The following is a 15,926-nucleotide window of genomic DNA, read 5'->3' as shown; positions in this document are numbered from 1 at the left end:
CAGTAAACGACACAGTTATCCTGGCATTTGAGTCCTCTTCTCTGCTTCCCTGGGTAAAGCCTGGACTGAAAGATTAGTGATCCTTCTTATTCCCTCGGTCTCATGCACATGATCACATGAAACGAGCCACTGCCAGGACGTGAACTGTTCCTGAGGCACAAGGGTCTTTTCAGGGTCTTCATTAAGCAGTAATATCGACTTATTTCAGCCTAATTCCTGAGTTTCCAGAAAAATTTTCTAAAACAAACAGCTTTGATTTTCAAGGTTGTAGGATACAAGGTAAATACATAAAAATCAGTAAGTTTACTTCAAAATAAAAATGAACAGGGCCCAGCACGATAGAATAGTGGTTAAAGTCCTTGCCATGATTGTACCAGGATTCCAAATGGGCACCAGTTCAAATCCCGGCAGCCCCACTTGCTGTGCAGCTCCCTGTTTGTGGCCTGGGAAAGCAGTCGAGGACAGCCCAAAGCTTTGGGACCTTGCACCCACGTGGGAGACCCAGAGGAGGCTCCTGGCTTCACAATGGCTCAGCTCCAGCCATTGCAGCCACTTGGGGAGTGGACCAGCGAACAGAAGATCTTCCTCTCTGGCTCTCTTCATCTCTATACATCTGCCTTTCCAATAAAAATAAATATATATTTTTTAAAGTTTAAAAATAAAATAAAATAAAAATGAACAAATTGAAATTTGTATTTACATTAGGATAAAAATATAAACTACTTAGGGATTATATTGCCCTCCCATACCTGCTGCAGTGAAATGACATCACTTATGACCATAACACATATAATCTACCAAAATTAAATCATGAGACAGCTAATAACCTGAACAGCCCTATAATGTGGACTGAAATTGAACAAGTAATAAAAGCCCTCCCAACAAAGAAAAGCCCTGAACCAGAAGCCTTCACTGCAAAATTATACCAAATTTTCGAAAAGAACTTCCCACAATGCTCCACAAGCTATTCCAAACAATAGAAAGGGAGGCAATCCTTCCAAACCCTTTCTATAAAGCCAATATCACCTTAATACCAAAGCCAAACAGAGATGCAAAAGAAAAACAGAACTATAGACCAATAGGCCTGCAGAGGGCATCTAGTACCATGGGTTGCAGAACAAATTGGGCAGCCCTTCTGGACAAGTATTTGGACAAATTGAGACTCTAAGGTGGTCTATGTTAGCTAATAATGGACCTTGGAAGGATTTCCTCAACCTTGAAGCAATGGAATCAGCAGTATCTCAGAACTATCAAAACTACTTAAGCAGCATTCTTGGAGCATGCTTCACACTGGGAATCCTGGGATGACACGAGGTATCTTTCCCCTATTCCTGGGTACTGATATGATTGGCTTGCTAGGAGAGGCCCTGAGCCCTTCTCTTTCCACTTTCTGCAAATACCTAAAGAAATAAGAAGACTAGAGGCAGTTATCTCATCTACTTTCCCCTAGTCCTTGACCCTGCTCACCCTAATGGGTTGTCCACATGGGCATGCATCCCTCTCAAGTACTTAAATATCATGAAAAATAAAATGAATGTGGGCCCAGCAGCGTGGCCTAGCAGCTAAAGTCCTTGCCTTGAATGCACCAGGATCCCATATGGGCGCCGGTTCTAATCCCGGCAGCTCCACTTCCCATCCAGCTTCCTGCTTGTGGCCTGGGAAAGCAGGAGAGGACGGCCCAAAGCCTTGGGACCCTGCACCCATGTGGGAGACCCAGAAGACGCTTCAGACTAGCTCATATTGACACAACAGTTCCCAGCCTGCTTTCTCTTCTTCTTGTACAGATACATATGCTATACAGTTGCATATAAGTATATAAGATATTATAATACTGCATATGGACATTAACTATGTATGAATATTATATATGTACATTTATTTAGATATTGAATACTTAATTAAGAAAAAGTTTTTTATTCCTTTAAATAATATTTTACATCTAGTTAAGTTTAAAAAAATTTAAATGTATTATTTTTCATGATACATTTTTGTCACTTCAGTGATTCCTCCATCCCCCCTTCCTCCTTCCCAGTTTTTCCTTCCCACCATTTTCCCCATGTTATGACAGTAGCATAGTCCTTAAGTAACAGTGGCAAGTTTAACTTCCTTCTATTTAAGTGTTTCGTGGAACTGTAGGTAAAGGAAATGATAGAAAACTAGCATCATACTGCCAATTATTTTACTGAGAGTCTTCATTTTAACACAGGAGTAGAGACACATAAGACAACGTATGCTCACTTCCTTGTATGCTAGTCTGCATTTTGCAGTTCATCTATGAGAATATATGTATATACTTGATTATCAATATATTTACTGATTTTTGTTCTTTGCAAGAAAGCTGACTAACATCAGAGAGAACATATATTTGCCTCCTGGGTTGATTACTTCACTAAGCATAATGGTCTCCAGTTGAGCTGTTTCTATGTCTTTACTGTGGATTGTGCTGCTTTAAATGCAGAGTGACAAGTTGCTTTCTTGTATACAGATTACATTTCAATCAGATATACTCCCCAGAATGGGATAGCTGGGTCATATGGTAGATTAAGTCTCAGTAGTCTGAGCACCCTCCATGCTGGCTTCTATAGCAGCTGCACTAGTCTGCACCCCTACCAACAATGACACAGGGCACCTTTATCCCCACGGGGCAGTTGCTGTTAGTTGGTTTCTATATGTAGGCCATTCTCACTGGAGTTAGGTGGAACCTCAGTGTGGTTTTATTTGCATTTCCTCAATAGTTATGGAGCTTAAGCATTTTTTCATATGTCTATTAATCATTTGAATTTGATCTTTAGAAAAATACCTGCTCCTTTGCTTGCCCAATTGGGTAGTTTGCTTTGTTTCTTCAGTACTATTTTTAATCTACAGGGTAGCTTTGGCTATTCATGAACTCTTGTGTTTCCAGATAAGTGTTTGTATCGTCCTTTTTATTTTTGAGAAGAATTTTGTTGGGATTTTGACTGGGATTGCATTGAATCTGTAAATTATGGTTATGTGGACATTGTGATTATATGGATTCTACCATTTTAGAAACACAGTAAATTTCTCCATCTTTTAATGATTTATTCAATTTTTTAAATGTTCTGAAATTGTCATCATAGAGGTCTGTCATGACTTTGGGTGGGTTTATTCCAAGGTATATAAGGTTTTTCTCTGCTGTATTATCTTTTTTTAAGATTTACTTTATTTTATTATTGGAAAGGCAGATATACAAAGAGAAGGAAGGAAACACAGAATAAAAGGCCATCCATCCTCTGGTTCACTCTCCAAGTGGCTATAATAACTGGAGCTGAGCTGATCTGAAGCCAGGAGTTTCTTCCTGGTCTGCAATGTGGATGCAGGTGGCTTTAGGCCAACCTCTATTGCTTTTCCAAGATATAAGCAGGGAGTTGGATGGGAAGTGGAGTAGCCAGGACATGAACCAATACCTTGTATTATGGTAGATACAAGGGTGAGGATTTAGCCACTCGGCTATTACGCTGAGTCCATTCTCTGCTATTTTAATTGGGACTGCTCTTAGCAGTTCTTTCTCAGCCACAGAGTTGTGTACACCAAGGCCATCAATTTATATTCATTGATTTTGTACACTAATACTTTGCCCAATGCTCTTACAAGTTCTAAAACTCTTTGATTGGGTCTTTTGGTTCTCCTATGTTATCTGTTAACAGGGATAATTTGACTTCTCATTTCCACATCTAATTCCTTTAATTTTTTTCTTGCTTAATAGTATTAGCTAGGACTACCAATACTATACTGTCAATGATTAAAGTGGACATTCTTGTCTAGTTGCAGATCTTACAGGGAAGCTTAGAAGCCTTCTACATTCAATATGATGCTGCTCTTCAGTTTTTCATAAATTGCTTTGTATTATAGAATGCTCCCCTTGTACCTTTCTTTTAGAGTTTTTATCATGAAATTGCACTATGTTTTAGCAAATGGCTTCACTGCAATTATTGAGAAAATCATGTCATTTCTATTCATTTGGCTGATGTGGTATATAACATTTATTGATTGGCATGTATTAAACCACCTTTACATGCCAGGGATAACTCCCATATGATCTGCGTGAATGATCTGTCTCATATATTTGTGCATTCTGTTGGCTAGTATTTTGTTGAGTATTTTTTGTATCTATTTTTATTAGGGATATCAGTCTGTAGTTCTCCTATCGTGTTTCTATCTGTTTTTTGTATCAGTCATGTTGGTTTAATATTACGAGTTTGCAAGGATTGTCTCTCTTTCTATTGTTTGGAATAGCTTGTGGAGGATGGGTGTAAGTTCTTGAAATATTTGGCACAACTCAGCAGTGAAGCCCAGTCTTAAGATTTTCTTTATTGGGAGGGGTTTAATTACTGACCGATCTCCATCCTGGTTATAGGTCCACTTAGGGTTTTTTTCTTTTTTCTGTTTTTAATTGGAAAATTAAGTATACAGAAAGGAGGAAAGACAGAAAGGAATATCTTCTATCCAATGGTTCACTCCCCAAGTAACCACAATGACCGGAACTGCTCCAATCCAAAGCTAGGAACCAGAAACTTCCTCCAGGTCTCCCATGCTGATGCAGGGTCCCAAGGCTTTGGGCCATACTCAACTGCTTTCCCAGACAACAAGCAGGGAGGTGGATGGAAAGCGGGGCTGCCAGAATTAGAACTAGCGCCCACATGGGATCCTGTAACATTCAAGGCGAGGATTTTAACCACTAGACCACTGCACCCAGGCCCCCACTTAAGTTTTTAATTACCTCATGATTCAGTTTTGCTAAATCATATGTGTCCAGAAAGCTATCCATTTCTTCTAAATCTTTTGATTTGCTGGCGTATAGTTGCTTATAGTAGTTCCTGATGCTTCTTTGAATGCCCAAGGTATCTATTATATATTTCCTTTTTCATTTCTGATTTTATTAACCCGTGTCTTCACTCTCTATTTTCATTAGTTGGACTAGGGGTGTGTCTGTTTTGTTAATTTTTTCAAAGATCCAGCTCTTTAATTGATCTTACATATTTTTCCTTTTTTTTCTCTTTGGTGTGTTTAATTTTTTACTCTTTCTGCTAATATTGGGTTTATTTTTCTGCTGTTTCCCTAGCTCCTTCAGATTGTTCAGTTTCCAAGTATTTGCATATTTCCTGGGGCTTTTCAACTTGTCAGTCTCCAGTTTCATTCCATGATGGTGAGAGAAGATTCTTGGTATAAATTTGTATTTTTAAAAATTTTGCTGAGGCTTGTTTTCTGAGGCTTGTTTGCTGAGGCTAGTCTGTAATGAGATCAATCCTGGAAAAGGTACTGTGCGTTCTATGACTGTAGGATTAAATGTTCTGTAGATATCAAGTCCATTTGTTCAGTTGTGTGGGTGAGTTCTGCTGTCTCCTTATGAATTTGTCTCATTTTTGTTCATTGGATTTAGTGTGATGTTAAGGGTCCCCAGCAGTATTATATTGGCAGTCTATATCTCTGTTTCCCATAGCTGGGTGTGCTGGAATTGGTTGCACAGTATATTTATTACCATTATTTATTCTCAGAGTGGATCAACTAATGATCAATTAATGTCATGGCCTTCATCTTTTTTAATAGTTTTCCAATAAAAATCTATATTATCTGCTATTAGAATGACTATATCAGCTGATTTTTTTCCCATTAGCCTGGAATATCTTTTTCCATCTTTTCACTTTGCTTTTATGTATCTTTGTTGCTGATATGTACTTTTTGTGGGCAAAAATAAATGATCCTGGTTTTGTTTTTTTAATCTGGCTTGATAATCTACATTTGTGATTGATGAATTTAAGTCATTTGCAAACAGGGTTAATAACAGATGAATCGTTCCTGCCATTTTAGCATTGCGTTTCTCATTGTTTGATTGAAGTTTCTTTCGTGGTTTCACTGAGATGTTTCCCACTTTTTTCCTTCTTTGGCTATGGTAGATCCCCTTTTTTTCTATAGCTAGCACATCTTTTAGCAAAATTTGTAGGGCTGGTCTGTTAGGGGTAAAATTTTTAAATTTTGGATTGCTTTGGACATGTTTTATTTCATGTCCAAACATGAATGAAATCTTTGCTGGGTATGTTATTCTGAGCTCACAGTTCTTTGTTTGTTTGCTTATGTGTTTGTTTTTTATTTTTTCCTTTAGGATCTGAAATATGACACTCCATTTTCTTCTGGTCAATGGTGTTTCCAATAAGAAGTCAGCTGTGAGTCTGATTGGTGTTCCTTTACAAGCTGCCCAACATTTCCTGTATGAACGTTTGTGTATTTTTTTTTATGGCCAACTGACGAGTATTTAACTGTGATGTACCATGGTGGACATCTCTTTTGGTCATGTTTCTTGGGGCTTTCTGTCCTTCTTATGTTTGGGTTTCCATTTCTTTCCTTGGTGTAAAGGAAGTTCCCAAACTTTTAATTGAATATATCTTTTAATTCAAATTCTCCTTCCATGCATTCGGGCACTCTTAAGAACCACATATTTGGCCTTTTGATGTTTTCACTTAGTTTCCGAATATTTTTAACTTTGCTCAACTCCTCTTACAGATTTCTGACGAGGCATTTTTGTCTGAAGTTCCTTCTAGCTCTTAGATTACTTATTCTGCCTCACTGATCCTGGCCTATGTGAGGTGAGGACTTTAGCTGCTAGGCTATCACACCAGGCCCTTAAGCACAATCTTGAGGATGATTTATGTCCAAGAAAATACTTTGGAAAAAAACAGGAAAACCACATATCCTCTTTCCATCCCCAATGTATCAGATTCATGCTGCTACTGGGAAGCTCCAAATTTCTACCTGCCTTAACCTCCATTACGACCAGATGTCCCTAGAAAAAGCAAGGGAAATTTCCAGGAAAGAGAGCATGCCATTGTGATTCCTACTACCATGGTAGTACTGGACCAAGGCCATGAGCCTATTCTATGACAACTAGGGAATTTCCCAGGGCTACTTGGAGATAGTTGTTATGGCAGTTAAGATTCAATATAAGGGGACCATGCCCAAGGAAATACACTCCAAAGTTCATACCACAGGGTGCTGGAGGTCACAGCACAAATCCAGGCTTCACCTGTGCATGCCCTGTATGAACTGTGACTGTTGCTGATGGTGCTATAACCTCTGGAACAGCTTGTACTTAACTAGGAGCTAGAGAACCCTGCCACTATTTCTGTTTCAAACTAGTTACTGTCACTTTACAATGACTAATAAAAGTGCCATTCATCTTGTGAGCTTTGGGAAAGGAACACACTGTATCCCACAGCTCCAGGTCAGTGGCAGTCAGTATAATATTTCTCAAAGTCCTTAGAACAAACTCTGAAGTATTGAGGGAAGAAACTGCTTGCATATCATTTCCATAGGCTGACAAATGAAAATGTGGAGTTTTTAGTATTTCTGTATTCACCACATAGGGTTTAGACGATGTCTTCTTAATACTTTGCAGGGCTAAGAACTGGATTTTTGGTGCTAAAAGCCCCAGCATTATTCATGAGGAGATTCTATCTACATAGTACAGTGTGAAGGCCACGGCTGTTTGTGAACAGGCCCAGTGTCACTCTTGCTTGCCTCTCAGGAAAAAGGAAAAGAACCTGTGTCCTATAGCATTAGAAACACAGCAATATACATTAAAAAAAGTCTGGTGTGACTGACATCCAACACTCTGGGAACCAAAAAGCATGCCTTTCACAGTTCATGCCCCAATCAGTAACATGACAATGTCCACAAACTGCTGCAGACTAGACAACTTGCTGACATTGTTTAGCACTGAAGAAATCATTGAGAAGTCACAATGCTATGCTCAACTATAGTTTAAACCAAATTAGCAACTCAAGCCAGATTTCAATCAGAAAACCTATTTCATAAGTAAAAACTATTATTCCAGATGTTCAATTGCAAATAGAAGAACACAGGAACTAGAAGAAATAAGGTAGAAAGACATCTCTAGAAGAGCCCAGTAGTTCTCCTGAGAGACATTTTGACCTATAAGGAATTCATAAAGTTCCTGTAAAAATATTCAAAGTAATGATCCTAAGGAAAATAAAATGCAACGGAATACAGACATTGAGAGAAAGAGAAGTGAGGAAAACAATAGATAACATGAATGAGAAATACAATAGAGAAAATAATCAGTAACAGGAAACACATTTTAGAGATGAAAACTTTCATCAATAAAATAAAAAATTCCACTGGAGACCACCAGAGCAGAAAAGATGAAGCAGAGGAAAAACTTACTTTGGGGACCAGTTCTGTGGCATAGTAATTTAAGCCACTCTCTGCAGTGTCTGCATTCCTTAACACTTGTCAGACTAGGTATGGTCGCAACACATGCCAGTACAAATTACAGCTTGGATGGTATATTCTGGGCTGGGCTAGACTGTAACCCTCACCAGTTGAAATTGGGAGTGGGCTGGGCCAGGCCAGGCTACAGCACCCACTAGCAAATGCCAAGGTGAGGTGGGTCATCCCAGACTGGGCCGCAGAGCCCAACTAGTACGAACCAGGGAGGGAGGGGTAAAGTTGGTAGGGGGACTGTGGAGGGCCCCCCTGCTGGAACATCTCTCTCACTGGGGAGCATGAGTTGGGATGGGGGCAGACCAGACTGAGCAGGGCTACAACACCTGTGGGTCTCATGTGAGCCAAATTAGGGAAGAGCCAGGTTTTGTTGACTGTCCCTACAGGTGCAAACATAAAGCAGAATGGGTGAGGGTTGATTGGGCTTTGCCGCAGCACCAGATAGCAGATGCTGGCACTGGTGGCGAATCTGTCAAGTTAAACTACAGAACTACCCGGAAAGTGAATGATCCGGGAGTGGGCCCAGCAGGGAAGCAATGGGCACCTCACTCTTGAGTTACCACTCCCACTGGAGAGCATGAAAACCAGGACTTGGGGCAGACATGGCTGGACAGAACAGCACCCACCAGCATGTATGTGGGCTGGATAGTGGGGCTGGTTGGGTTGAACTAGGCTTCAATGCCCATTGACATGTATGAGAGCTGAATGGGATGTGGGACAGACTGGACTAGTCTGCTGCACATACCAGCAAGCACGGGAACCAGGGCGGGGGTTATTATTGGTCGCTCCAACTAGGTTGCAGCTCCCACTGGTTTATGTGAGGATCAAATGTATGCTGGGCAGAATCAGGCTGGACTGCAACACCTATTGGTTCTTGTGGAAGGCAGGGCTGGAAACAGAACCGACCCAGCAATTGCGACCACCAGCTGATTGGGGGTGATGGTCTGTGCCAGACCCTCTACTGGCAAGAATCTGGTCTGGGATCACCTCAGACAAAGTTTCTTTGGGGATCCCCCTAATTGAACTGTCAGACTCAGAACCTTAACCATGAAAAGAAGTGCAGGTTCCCTGGTCTGTCATGGAGTGCAAGTGTCAGAACCAAGCCTCCTCAGAGGCTCAGATGGAGCAGTGGACAGCATAACCAGGTGCACATGGAGGATATGGCAGTTCATCAGAACCTGCAGAGGACAACTGGCACCACAACAGAGCACAGAACAAATCAATCAACTACCCCAGCCATATGTTGGCATTGAAAAACCTGGGCAAACAGAGACTCTAAGGTGGACTATGTCAATCAGTGGATTCTGCAGTGACTTCATCGTGCTTGGAATGGTGAGATTAGCAACAATTCAAAACTGTTGAACTTTCAAAACCACTTGAGCAAGACCCTCAGAACATGCCCCCACATCAGGGACCTGGGATGGGTGGGAGGCTGGATGGGGCTTCTCCCTTTACCTCCCTCTTTACCCCAGATACAGGGAAAAATGTGGGAATAGTAGTCTTACCCACTTTCCTGTCGCCTTGGACTCTATGTGCCCTAATTAACTATGTAAAGATTATCAAAAATAAAGAAAAAAATGAAAAAAAAAAAGCTGTCGACCTGAGTCCTGGCTGCTTCACTTCCAATACAACTGCCTGCTAATACACCCAGGGAGACAGCAGAGGATGGCCCAAGTATTTGGGCCCTTGTACCAACGTGGAAGACCTAGAAATTCTGGGTTCCTTACTTCTTTGTGGCCTATCCCCAGACACTGAGACCATTTGGAGAGTAAAAGAAATGATGGAAGACATCTTTTCCCCTCCCTCCATAACTCTGCCTTTCAAATAAATAAAACAAAAATATATATTAAAAAACAGAATTTCTAATATGGAAGAAAGACTTTGAAAATAACTCAGACAAAAATAAAAAAATATAGTGATGAAGACTTGCATGAACAATACCATTAAATAAATAATTATATTGGACAGGCAACTGCCTTTGTACTGGTGCAGGCAAGCTCACTGGGGCCTGGAAGTGTGGGCATGCAGGAGGCCTGTGCCATCAGGGGCATGTTGGGGATTTGGGGGTTCACACTCAAGCAGGCAGAGAGAGTCTGGGGATTTTGCCACATGCTTGGTCCCAGATGGGGTGGGAGGAGAAGAGCAGAGAGCCCTGGTGTGATGGTGTAACAGGCTTTGGAAACTGAATGTGCTTAGATTTTGGATGTGTGGAGGGGTAGGATCACAGGCCAGCATGTGTGTCAGGAGTTTGGGACCTTAGTGGGCAAGCAGAGCTCTAGCCAGCAAACCACCCCATCAGAATACTGGGCTTAGGAAGGCTGGGCTGGGGAACCTATGCGCTCCCAGGTAGAGGAACTGTGGATTGCTCAGGGAAACGGGTAAGGGAATGTGTGGGAGGGAGGACCACTGAGGGGAGAGGAATCACTTCTGAGGGACTTGCATTGAGAGGCCACGTGTTTGCATGTAAGCAAGGGAGCTGAGACCAATCAGTTTCAAAGGGGCAATTGGAGAACCATCCTAAATCAGACCAATGCACCCAACAATGCGGGAGAGCTGAATTGGTCTAGTTAGCATGGACCATCACTGACTACTGCTCACCAATGCAAACTAAAGCTAGGGCTGGGGCCTAACTGGCAGGTCTAGATCACAGTACCCACCAGTAAGTGTCATAATGGGACAAGTAATATTAGGCTGGACTATGATACTAACCAGCATGCAAGAAAACCAGGTCTGGGGGCATATTCTGTGGGGGATATATAGGCTCATCCCTTTGGATCTGCCATACCAGCTGGTTTGCTCAACAGCAGGGTGAAGTAAAGGGATGAGCTAGGCATGACCATGGAACCCTCTAGCACTCATGAGTACTGGAGTTGGGAAGAGACTGGGCTGGTTCAGGCTGTAGCACCTGCAGCTGCACCCAAGAATAGGGTATAGGCAGGCAGGGCTGCAATCCACCAGCTCATGCAACAGAAGAGAGAGAGAGCGGGGAAGACTATGCCAGGTGAGGGCCTAGCATATGCTGGCACATGTGATATCTGGGTCTGGGAGTGAGACTGGTAGGGGTAGCTTGGGAAACTCCCCTGGTGGGCCATCTTCCCAGTGAGAAGCATGTGATTTAGACCTGGGTATGGTCAGACTGAGCAAGGCAGTTCTACTCACTGGCAAGTGTCTGGGTTGCTTGTTTGGGGTTTGGGGTGAGTGGACCAGGCAGGATAAACGCAAACCATAGCACACTGACATATGCAGGAGCCGGAATAGGGTGCAGGCCATGCAGAGCTAGGCGAGGGAATCACAATTACCAATTTGCAAGAGACAAGGATGGCGACAAACTGGGCAAGGCTATACTGGAGCACCTACCAGCAAGAGTTTGGACTGAAGATGGGTTGGATCAGGCAAGGCTGCAGCATCTGATGGAAAAACCCAGGAAAGGGAATTTGCTACACCAGGCTGAGTCAGAACAGCCACTGGCATGTGCAAGATTTGTGGCTTGAAACAGGCCTGGCTGGGGAGCTAAGGAGACACTCCACCCAGGTTGTGGCTCCCATTGGAGAGTGCAAGAGCTGGAATGAGGGCAGAGATTTGGGCTGGACCTGACTTCAGTATCCCTTGGCATGGATTTGGACTGGATCTGGGGTAAGACAGACTGGGCTAGATTCCAGCATCCACTGGTGCTTGTGAGAGGCAGGGTAAGTGTAGAATAGACTGGGCTAGATCTCTGTACCCACTGAAAAAATGTGAGACCTGTGTCTGGGTGTGTACCAGGCATGGCTAGGCTGTAGCACTCAAGACTAAGAACCAGAATGGGTGTGGACCAGTCAGGGAAGCCACTTCTATTGCCACGAAAGGGGTTGACCAATTCATCCTGTGCCAGGGACATACCAGTGTGAGCAAGATCTGCAACTTGGACAAAATTTGATAGAAGAGGTTGGGGAGAGAAGATGGCCGACCTGGGAGGACGGGCATAGAAAGGGAGGCGCTGAAGGAGAGACAGGGCGCGGCTGGAGAGAGATCTGCGGACTGAGGAACCACAGGAAGGAGTGCCAGAAGCTCCCTGGACATCGAGCATCCAAGAAGAAACACATGGTTCGGAAGAAATCCAGAGAAGGAACGCAGGAAACACAAAGACCCAGTTAAAACGTGGTGAGTCATCCCGGGAAGGGGGTGCAACAGCGGGAAGCCCAGAGGACCCAGGGCAGCTGGAGACAGCAACACTGGCCCCTGGAGGCACCTAGCTTGGCGACTTTGTGGCGCTGGGACGCACAGGAACCCAGAGAGGTGGAGTGCGCCAGAGGTGAAAAAAAAAAAAACTATTTTCGGGCTTTTCGCTCCCTGAGAGAACTATACTGAGACTGTCCCTGTTCAGTGCCCCCTGTCCCCCAGAATTCTCCCAGTCTGAGGCTGTGCGAGAATTGAACGTTCCAACTTGTGTGGGAGCCAGGGCGGAGAGTTCCTACAGGTCCCCCAGTGGTAAGGTGCAGGAGACTTGCGCAGCTTAACTCTCTCTACTGGACATCGTTGGGCAGACCACATAGTACAACAACGTCTGGGGTGCGCCAGCACAGCCTCTCACTGCTGAAAGCCCGTGGCCTCACAAAGGCGGGCACCAGCGGCGGGCGCCAGCAGCGAGCGCCTGCAACGGGGAGTGCTGCTTCAGTTCCTCTGAGGGATCTGCCTCGGTAAAACCCCTTGGTGCAGCAGCAACTTCTGGTGTGCGCGCCTGCAGCTTCTCACTGCTGAATGCCTGAGGCCCCACAGAGGAGGCCGCCAGCAGTGCGCGCCTGCGGTAGGGAGTGCTGCTTTGGGTCCTCTGAGGGATCCCCCTAGGAAAACTGCCCCAGCACAACAACAGCAACTGGGGTGCAAGCCAGCACAGCTTCTCACTGCTGAATGCCTGTGGCCTCACAAAGGCGGGCACCGGCGGCGGGCGCCAGCAGCGAGCACTTGCGGCAGGGAGTGCTGCTTCAGTTCCTCTGAGGGATCTGCCTCGGTAAAACCCCTTGGTGCAGCAACAACTTCTGGTGTGCACCAGCACAGCTTCTCACTGCTGAATGCCTGTGGCCTCACAAAGGCGGGCACCAGCGGCGGGCGCCAGCAGCGAGCGCCTGCAACGGGGAGTGCTGCTTCAGTTCCTCTGAGGGAGCTGCCTCAGTAAAACCACTCGCAACAGCAACTTCTGGTGTGCGCGCCTGCAGCTTCTCACTGCTGAATCCCCGAGGCCCCACAGAGGAGGTCGACAGCAGTGCGCGCCTGCGGCGGGAGTGCTGCTTCGGTTCCTCTGAGGGATCCCCCTAGGAAAACTGCCCCAGCACAACAACAGCAGTCCTCTGAGGAATCCCTCTGGGCAAACCCCTCAGCACACCAGCATCTGAGTTTCACATCAGGCCAGGGTTGGGCAGCTCCACAACTGCAGGCCTGAGGGGCGCTAGGGGTCTTCCAAATCCACCCCAAAACTACAGACTAGGAGCCCTGAAGCTACAAAATACTGCTACTAAGCCCTACCCCTGAAAACACACACAGGACGAAAGGTCTAACCAACAGACCTTACAGAAACCAAGCTACAGAGGGTTATAGACATTCAGGGGTTGATATAGCTATCCCCCCGCACCAAACATCTCCAATAGAACTCAAAGAAATTCTCCTTCAAAAGTAAACCTAAAGGAAGCAGCGAACTCACACCTACTCCAAACTACTGCACAAAGACCAGAAACTGTAGATAAACAAATCAGAGAATACATCCCTGAAATCAACAAGAAACAATAACGCAATGAGAAGAAACTTCAGAAAAGGGAATGATCCAGACGAGAGAGCCAGTACCTCACCAAAAAAAGACCAAAAGCCAATATCTATTTCGGAGATACGAGAAGAAGACATGGAAGCTCTACCAGACAAGGAATTTAAAAAAATAATGTTAAAAGCTGTCAGAGACAATGAGAAGAACTGGGAAGACTTCAAGGAATTCAAGAACCACATAGTCACAGAAATACAGCAAGTCAAAAACAAAATCCTTGACTTAGAGCACAAACTTGAGAGCCTAACTAACAGAATAAATACAGCAGAAGAGAGGATCTCTGAAACCGAAGACACACAAAATGAACACACCCAGCTCATTAAACAGCTAGAAACAAGCCTGAACAAAGCCAATAAGACCATTCAGGAGATGAAAGACAACCTAAGAAAATCTAATATCAGAATTATGGGACTGCCCGAAGGAGCAGAAAGAGAATCAGGAATGCAAACAGTGCTCAACGAAATTATACAGGAAAACTTCCAAAACACTTGGAACATGAACCCAGCCCAAATCCAGGATGGTCAGAGGACTCCCAGCAGATATGACCCAAAGCGATCTTCACCCAGACATATGGTGCTCAAGTTCCACTCCAACGAAGACAAAGAAAGAATCCTAAGACAAGTACGAAGCAGAGAAAAGATCACATTCCGGGGAAAACCAATCAGGATCACTGCTGACTTCTCTGAAGAGACCCTACAAGCAAGGAGAGAATGGACAAAGATCTTCCAAATCCTGAAACAGAACAACTGTCAACCAAGATTAATGTACCCAGCAAAGATCTCATTTATATTCGAGAACGAAATCAGATACTTCCATAGCAAAGAGAAACTTGAAGAATATGCCAGCACAAAACCAACTCTTCAAAATCTCCTTAGAAATGTGCTAAACACGGAAAAAACAGGGGCAAACCACAAGCAAAGATGGCAAACAGGAAGATCTCCCCACTAAAGCCCACACAAGGAGGGGTAATTACACAGATAACAACACCCACAAAGACACATATGTATGGCAGGGCAAAATCGCAGCATCTCAATATTGACTCTTAACACAAATGGCCTGAACTCACCAATCAAAAGGCACAGATTAACGGAATGGATCATCAAACAAGATCCAACTATCTGTTGCCTACAAGAGACACATCTAACCAGAAAAGCCTCTAAGAAATTTAAAGTGAAGGGATGGAAACAGATATTTCACGCCAATGGACGAGAAAAAAGGGCTGGGGTAGCTGTCCTAATTTCAGATGATGTAGACTTCAAGCTTACAGACATCAAAAAGGACAGAGAAGGACATTATATATTGGTGAAAGGATTGATCCATCAGGAAGCAATTACCATCGTGAACATATATGCACCAAATCCCAATGCGCCTAGCTACGTGAAGCAATTACTTACAGACTTAAGGGGAGACATAGATATGCACACAATAGTAGTGGGTGACCTTAACACCCCACTAACAACAATAGACAGATCAACAAAACAAAAACTCAACAAAGAAACAACAGAGCTAATACAAACAATAGAACAACTGGACTTGGTTGACATTTATAGAACTTTTTATCCTAAAGCCACAGATTATACATTTTTTTCAGCAGTACATGGCACCTTCTCCAGGATCGACCACATGATAGGACACAAAGCAAATCTAAGTAACTTCAAAAAGATAGGAATCATACAATGTACCCTCTCAGACCACCATGGAATGAAACTGGAAATCAGCAATTCAAAATGCCCAAGGAAATACAGAAATTCTTGGAGGTTGAACAATATGCTATTGAACGAACAATGGGTCAGAGAAGAAATTAAAGATGAGATCAAAAAATTTATGGAAACCAATGAAAACTCTGACACAACATTCCAAAACTTGTGGGACACAGCCAAAG

The sequence above is a fragment of the Ochotona princeps genome, chromosome 1, assembly GCF_030435755.1.
Source record: "Ochotona princeps isolate mOchPri1 chromosome 1, mOchPri1.hap1, whole genome shotgun sequence".
Lineage (NCBI taxonomy): Eukaryota > Metazoa > Chordata > Mammalia > Lagomorpha > Ochotonidae > Ochotona > Ochotona princeps.
This window is presented reverse-complemented; position numbering follows the sequence as displayed.